This window comes from Lycium barbarum, chromosome 10, assembly GCF_019175385.1.
Source record: "Lycium barbarum isolate Lr01 chromosome 10, ASM1917538v2, whole genome shotgun sequence".
NCBI classification, from domain to species: Eukaryota; Viridiplantae; Streptophyta; class Magnoliopsida; order Solanales; family Solanaceae; genus Lycium; species Lycium barbarum.
The window spans coordinates 109,509,842-109,518,726 of record NC_083346.1 but is presented as its reverse complement, the minus strand read 5'-3'; the positions used below and the strand labels follow the sequence as shown (position 1 = coordinate 109,518,726).

At 33.6% G+C, this 8,885-nt stretch overlaps 1 pseudogene; it reads right to left on the bottom strand.

Moving 5' to 3' along the window:
• Positions 1 to 703: 703 nt before the first annotated feature.
• Positions 704 to 4,663, bottom strand: LOC132616013 (kirola-like; annotated as a pseudogene).
• Between the last annotated feature and the right edge of the window lie 4,222 nt (positions 4,664 to 8,885).

The window sequence follows — 8,885 nt, the reverse complement described above, 5'->3', positions numbered from 1 at the left end:
TATTTCATTGATAGAGAAAATGATATCAAGACTTGTGTATTACAACTAATGAGATGATATATATATATATATATATATATATATATATATATATATATATATATATATATATATATATATATATATATATATATATATATTATTCAGCTTAATCGACTACTCTCAACTAACTAATTAACTAAGTAGCTAATTAACAACTTTAACTACTTCTTAATAGCTTATATAATGAAATTACATTTCTGCCCTTTATATACTTAATATCGTTCAACACAATTCTTCTTTAAACATTACAGAGTGAGACTGTGGAAGGGGAAGGAGAACCCGGTAAGGGGAATCGAACTCACACCTATTGTGCGGGAGATTCGTGCTGATAGCACAAGGTTATAATCCTTTGTTCTCAACATCAATATAACATTCATTTTGTGGAGAGTGCATCAATACACACTAGGTTATAATCCTTTGTTCTCAAAGTCAATATAACATTCATTTTGCAGAGAGTGCATCAATACACACATATACTGGCTATTGGAAATACATCCATAGAAGGACATTTGCGTATATAATACAGTATTCTTCAAACACAACGTTATTTATTTCATACGATGGCAACAACTATCCAGTATTTCCAATTATTCATCACACAAACACACAAAGATATATATATGTGTAAACACACACACACACAGAGAACAACATAGATCTTCTATTTCTTGAGAAGGTCACCATATAAATCCTTGGTCACGTCAAGCATAAAACCCAAGAGAATGAGAGGCTCTGGTGTGTCTTCAGTTTTCTTTTCGTACTCAAATGTCCATGTAGTCCACTGGTGTTCACAAGATGATACAACAGTAAAAGAACTATACAGCTCTAACAAATTTCCTTCAATCACTTTCCAACTAATTCATTTCTTGTGAGGATCAATGTGTCACACCCCAATTCCGCTAGGGTGTGATGGGCACCCGACCCCATACTCGGAGCCGAGCGAACCCGCTGACTCTTATTACATACTTAACCTCTTTAGACTCTTACATCAATAAGGAGTGGAAAACATAGTAAAGCTTTCAATTTATTTTTTTCATCGTACTCAAATCAAATATAATATGTTATCATATGGACTTTATAACATAACATAAAATGACATTCACAATACCGACATCCTATACCCACGACTCTGTCTGCAAAGTCTCTAACATTTATCACACATCGTAGCACATGTACTCTGACTCGGTAGCACTCCAGGAACAAGTGGAGCTTGCCAACTCTGCTGGAATATCTTCTATATTAGCTTCAACTCATCTGGGTGTACCTGCGCGGCATGAAACGCAGCCCCCCCCCCGAAGAAAGAGGGGTCAGTACGAGCAATGTACTGAGTATGTAAGGCAGGAATAGTAACATAGTAAGAAATGAGCGTATGAACAATAACTGCATGGAAACATAGAACATGTCATAGGATAAAAGAGTAACCTGTACAAATGGGTGCCCCTGGGGGCGAATGCCATGCATGCTTGTCTGGTCGTATCATATCATGTCATGTCGTATCATATCATGTCATATCATATCATGTCATGTCATATCATAGCGCCGAACAACGTCGGCTCGCCCACATAGCGCCGAAATACGTCGGCTCGCCCATATATCCCGCGTCCGGGCATCCCGCGTCCGGGATGATAACGCCAGCTGACTAGGTGGCAATGCAACATATATCCTTTCCCCTTCCCCATATATCCCTTCCCCCACCCCATGTACATATACATATCTCATATACATATGTCATATAAGCATGCAGGAGAGCCCAAAGAAAATCATGTGTCCATCGGAGTGACGTAAGGTCGGTAACCTCCGATTATATTATGGAATAGCCATGGACGTCGTGTCTCACCTTGAAGGGACAATTAATATAAGGCGAGACTATCAATGGAGAGTGTCATCATGAGAAAACATAGAACCGGGTCATAAGGCATCGTTTCACATACTTGGAACCTTTAAAATAGTCCTTATCCATAATAGAATTGAGAAATCAAGAACTAACTTAACATTTTCATATTCATGGTAGGAACATATCGTCAACATATCTATCATAGACATTTTCTCATATTTGACTTCATCGTTGTCATTATAATATCATATTCATCATCTTAGTCATAAGAGCTTCCTATCTCTTAAAACTTGATTTTCGAAAAAAATATGGGCATTTTGAAGAAAACAATTATGAACTTTTAGGAAAAGACTTATACCTTGGAGTCATAGACTTATAGCTTTTGCAAGTAAAGAAGATATATAAAAAGGACATTTGAGACATTACGACTTGGGGATCATGCCTTTGAAAGAAAAGGGACGAGCCTTAACATACCTGTTCCACGTCCTATTAGCTACGCTTATGTGTCCGAGCTTGTAAGTCTACATTTAAGATAATTTACACTAATGTTAGCCTTTTCATCGTACACTTGTACCATAATTCAAATTATACTATTTTATATTCTGCCGAAAATCGGGCAGCATCTCCCTTGTTTATATGTCTAGCCCAAATTTTAAATTCAGCAGCCAACAACAACAACAACAATACCAACATCAATTATAATGTTTTCAACTCCAAAATATCTCATAAAACAGCCCACACGCTGTTTTCCAACTTTCATAACTAATTAACTCAGTATACAATTATTTAATCGCGTATTCTTCGTAAATAAACTAGTATTAGCACAAATAGAAAGAGATTCATACCTTTCTCCCTTTAATATTTCTTAATCTCCACTTTTCCATGCTAAATTTAGGCCACCACACGCCTGCCATATGATTCTGCAGTGAAAACTATATGCTATCCGGACTGGAATTGGGAAATTATACCTGGTTTGGGCAAAAATTTGGCTTGGGGAGTTGGGGAGAACTCTCCAGATTTTTGGAGAGTTTTGGGGTGTGTTTTTCGTGGGTTGATCTGAAAATGAGGGGGGTTTCCCCCTTTTTATGATGTTTAGAAGCTGCCAGAAACGACTGGAAAAATGCTCAGCGCGTTCGCGCTGCCTTCTGGCGCGACCGCGCAGGGTTAAATAAATTCCTTCTGCGCGTTCGCACCCCCTTTGGGCGCGTTCGCGCAGGGTTAAATTTTCTGACTGGATGTTCGTTCAGTAAAACGGTCATAACTCTTGATCCCGATATCGTATGAGGCCCCACGACCTATGGTTGGAAAGATAATTCAATTATCTACAACTTTTATTTCTAGGAGTTTTCCCAAATTCCAAACCTATAATGCCGTTTTTGCCCTTTCAAATCAGATCATCCGAAAACGTTTCCTTAAATCGTCCTTTTGGAGGGCTTATGCCCATTTTTGGCTTATGGGTCCTTCTTAGGACTTACTCAACTTTCCATATACTACTCGTATGTATCTTCATATGTCCTTTATAAAACTTTGACATGTGGGCCCCACTTAGCTTGCAGCAACGAGAGCTTTTCGTCAATTAACATATGAACTAATTTAAACCATATGGTCTCCAAATGTCATATGTATGCCATTATTACCTTCTTATAACACAACCTTCATTCTGAAATTGATTTTCAAATTTTTGTTCAGCGCGTTCGCGCCACGTTGGGGGCGCGTTCGCGTTGTATTGGCCCTTTGGCCCATTCTAAGCCGTCTACAGTTTTTGGTAACACAAAGTTTTTCCGGGGTGTAACACAATGTCTTCAATTACATACCTTAGAATCTTTTCTTGTCCATGTGTAATCATTAAAATAAAAAAAAATACAAGAGATGTTACTCCTAGTTCAGCTATCCAATTCCTCATAAAAGATTTAAACATTTACTAAATAATATCTTTTCTATTTATTTCTTTTCCTCGTTTTACATTTTCATTTTCTCCAAATATTATCTAATTAATGCTCATGAATATTGGATTGTCCACCTTTCCCGAATGAAGTTATCTTTAAAAATATCAAAAGAAGAGCTGACATTGTGGAGAATATGAGAAGTAGTGATGAAAACTACAATTTTGATTATTATGTTTGGTATGACAAATGTAATTTTTCATGAAAAAAGTTTTTTTTTTCTGCAAAATTTTTAGAAAATACTTTTTGGTATTTGATTGGTGGAAAGTTATATCAACGAGAGCGTACGCTATTAAAGATTAATAACTATAATAACAAATCAAAGAATATTTTATTTTGATGAACCTTTTGAGTATTAACATTACTAGTAAGTAACGTCTAAGTATTAGTTGGAGCAAATAAAATAAATTTAAAAGTTAAGATAATTTAAATTAAGGAATTACTTCTGCCCACAAGTGAAAGAAGATATTTTACTTTCTTGGAGCAAAAGGGTTTACTTGAAACATGTTTATGGTAATCAAACACCATCAAATAACTTTTTCATGAAGGTCATTTTTTGAAAAATAACTTTCATACTACCAAATACACCTATATATAGAAAATTGTTAAAAAGTAAATCATATTGAGAGAGAGAGCATGCAAAGAAATGTATGTTACCATCATTATATTTCAAGCTAACAACTGTGCCAACTTTTCCGATTTCACCTTGATGAATCTCATAACTATTGATCTTACTAGGGATTATTTTGGCTACATGAAGAGTATTGGTGAGAAAAAGATCATAAATCGAGTTTTCTTCACACTTCACCTCCATTGAAGCAATCAACTTGCCTTTCAGACCCATTTTTTCTTCTCCTTGGAATAGCAATAAGTTGTGAAAAGAAAGTGGGGTGAAAATGTTTAGAACTTGCAGCCTTTATATAGATTTTAATTAGGGAAACTTACACAAATAATTAGCTTTTAATAGTTTCTAACTAGTTTATAGTTACAAGTTGAAGATTTACAATTCGTAGTTGTTTTTGTCTATATTTCAGTTGTATCTTGCATTTTTAAAATACAGTAAAATACAGTGAAATACAACGAAATACAGCGAAATACAAAACACGTTAGAGTAAATTTAAGCTCTATTTTTGGAACATATTTTTTTTTTTAAAAAAAATTACGAGAGAAAAAATAGGCTATATTTTTGGAACATAATATTTTTTTCCTTTTTAAATAATAAGTCAAAATAAATCAACCATATTTCACACAAATCACTGAAGAGTAAAATCAGGCCCTATTTATGGAACAGTCTTTTTTAAAAGAAAAATTATGGGATTCAATTTAAAACTTTCCATAAATCACGCATAACGGTTTTTCTTCCATAAAAGCTTATGAATCTCTCTCAACTTTTATCACAATCAAAACTTTTTGAATTCAAAAACCACTAAAAATCTAAAAACTTCCAAGTACAGAAAAATATACACTGAAATATAATGAAATATGGATGATTGTTTAAGAAATACAAAGTTGTAGTATGCGTATATACAATGGAATACAATGAAATATATCAGAAACTGTTTCATAAATTAGAAATACATTGAAATACAGCGAAATACAAAAGTCGTGAAAACAAAGTGTAGTAAAAATAGACTCTATATTTGGAACATTCACTATATTTACACCACAAAAATAAAAATACATTGAAATACAACGAAATAATATACTGAAATACACTGAAATATAGTGAAAATTAGATATTGTTTGTTAATACACAGAAATACACTGAAATATACTGAAACATTTTACCAAACACTTGGTGTGCATGAAGCTCCACAACTCTCATCAATGGTGTTCTCATGGGAAAGAAGCGAGTCGTCGAGCTGTTAGGCTCAGTAAAAAATTATCAATCACCAAACCCCTGAAAGTCTTTCACCAAACGCCAGGTGCCCATCAATCCAAAACTAGTATATCATATCAACTACGCTTGAATTCTAGTTGTTTAATTCCTTTAACCGCTCCACTCTATTCAAACCAATTCATTCCAATACTAAATCAATCCAAAAATTATACATTCCAGTAGTTAATTTACTATATTTACTCTGACTTTAATTAATTGCAACAAAAAATACATTTCTACGATTTCAATAAACCAAAACACAAAGCTTCACTCCGTCGTCCTTCACCGTTGTTAGAGCTCTTTTTTTCGTCGACCATGGTTGCTGGTACTACTGTAGGATTCTTCTGATTTGTAAGAGAAAATGAGATCTAGGGTAGGTGATGGAATAGAGAGAGAAAGAGGGGTGAGGGAGAAAATAAATTTGGTAAGTGAGAGAAAATCAGTTTAAAAGATTAAGAGATGGAACGGAAAGAGAAAGAGGGGTGAGGGAGAAAATAGATTTGATAGGTGAGAGAAAAATATTTGAAAAAAAAAAAAAGATTGTGGGTAAATGGGAGAGAGATACCTTATTTTTAGGGAAATACACTACAGTTACAAAAACAAGTTATAGATGGTAATTTGATAAATAATTAAGCTATCAAAAATAATATAAAAAAAGATAGCTATTACTAATAAATAAGTCTTAGAGGTAGTTATGAGCCGTAAATTTTCCTTTTAATTAGCTCTGTAAAGCTATAGAAACGTTTTCCACGACATATCTATATCAAATATTATTAGTGGAGATGGAAGATTAGTGTTAATTCATTTTATGTATAATTAGGTTTTAGTTTAGTTATTAATTTGACTTTAACAATGAAATATTAGGTACCCATGCTAATTAAACGACAATGAAGATATGTTTACAAATTACAACTAGTAAGGCATATTAATTGTACGGTCAAGATTGATTTTTACAAATACGCGGTTCTTAATTTTAGGATCACAAAATTATGAACATCAATATAACTATAATCAAAACGCGAAGACAATTGCATTATTGTTACTCTTGTAAAAATAATCTTTATCAAATATTTGCGCCTCAGTGATTTTGCTCGCTACGTAATCTTTTTTCCAAAGAAGGTTTTATTTTGTGTGCTACATATTTCTTTTTATTTTTTAGTACCCGTAGACATACAAGATTATTATAGTGTCATGCACTGTATCTTGGGATAACCTAGTTAAGGACTCTTTACAGTTTTAGAAAAATAACATGACTTTTTCAAAATTACAGAAATAAACTAAATAATTATGGTGTTATATGCACTATATCTTGTGCTAATTAACCTAATTAACAGATTATTTAGACCGTTTTACATAATAATATAACTTTTTACCTAATTACAGATTATTTAGACTGTTTTAGATAATAATATGACTTTTCAAAAATTGCAGAAATATAATAAACGTTGAACAAAAGAGAAGTTTTTTATGCAATAATTTATTAGTACAAACTTAAAATGCCCTAGTAGGAAATGTTTTACTTTTAACATTAAAAAAGCTGAGAGACTTAGTACTCCCCCGGTCTATATTATTTGGTGCTTTTATTTTTGGCACATTCTTTAAGAATACTTACTCCTCACAACCCACGAGATTTAATACATCACTTACTAATCCCGCTCGTGCTTCACACCAAAAATCATATCTCTCTATTAAATTCTACAACTCTACTACTTAATATCCCTTTCAAATTAAATATTCCCTTTGCCCATATTGCTGCTCAGTACTTCCCCACTTTGAGTGGTACCAAACCCATCGATAAGCCCAACTCCACTAATGAAGTCTCTCCTGTCGACATCAGTTGGGCCTTTTTTCATTTTTGGCTTGTCTCTCGAAATTAATTACGGACGGTAGCCAAAAAAATATACACGACATATACATTGGTTACGTATATACTATGTATATTATAAGTATATTGTATATTATATGTATATTCATACTTAATAATACATTAGCTAGTTGTTAATTATTTTAATGGTCCAAAAATGTAGTCATCCCCTTCATGCGCTTCAAATTGCCAATGTTTCGGAAGGAGAAATTGCTCAAAACTCATATGCCAGAGCTCTGGGCAATCGGCCTTCGATGGCGGAAAGAAATCAAATCAAGCTTCAACCCAGGCCATCCGAAATCGTTGATGGAAAGGTTGTCGTTGTATTTATGGAAGAAGAAAACAATATTTTAGCCCAGTCCTACAAGTGGATGTGCGGTTTTCAAATTAAACTGTTGCACTACGGAACCATTGCAATTGACCATAAATAATTCACGAAAACCGTTCCAATAGCTTGAAAAACCGTTGTTAGGTAATTTTAAAATGTTATGCTAGGTAATTTAAACCGTGTTGTAGTGTTTCCTATGGTTGTTGCTTGTCCAAAAAACCGTAGCACTATTGACAAACCGTCACGACAGTATAAAGTAACCGTGGTAATACATAATCTAACTATTGCAATTGTGGGAAATGATGAGAATATATCGATATAAAAAATAAAATAAAAACTATTGCAATAGATCCTAAAACCGTTGCGTAAAACCATATGGCAACATTGTTTATCCGTTCCAATTGACGACAAATAATCGTTGTAGTAGAAATAGGAATATAGCCCATGCTATAGCAACGGTTTTCTGAACTGTTGCGAGAACCGTCGCTTTAGTGTTATTGCCACGTAACCTGGTGAAACGGTTTCCAAACCGCTGCAATACATCTATAGCCACGGTTTACTGGTCTATTGCAACTGATTTACCTGTGTTGCCACAGGCCCAATTTCCAGTAGTGAATTTAATTTAACGTTCACTTCAATTCGAGGCAAGCCTAAAATATAGGAAAGTCCCAGGTTAAATAAAAAAAACCAGGTTAAATAAAAAAAAACTAAGACTCTAAACATTAGAGTGTCTACATTATTAATTTGTGCATCACTAATCTTCTTTATGAATTATCTCTGCAATATTAATCTTCATATATAATTTATCTCTAAACCATAAGATCCCTTTTTTGGGAAACGAACAATTTTAGTTACATCCAAGGGGCGGTTTGTTGATTGAATTTGAATAAATAAGCCCATCGTTAAATTCATATAAGATAATATGTTGTTTGGCTAGCTGCTGCATAAGAAAAATATAATCGTGGCATAACTCATGCATCATTTGGTTGTGATAT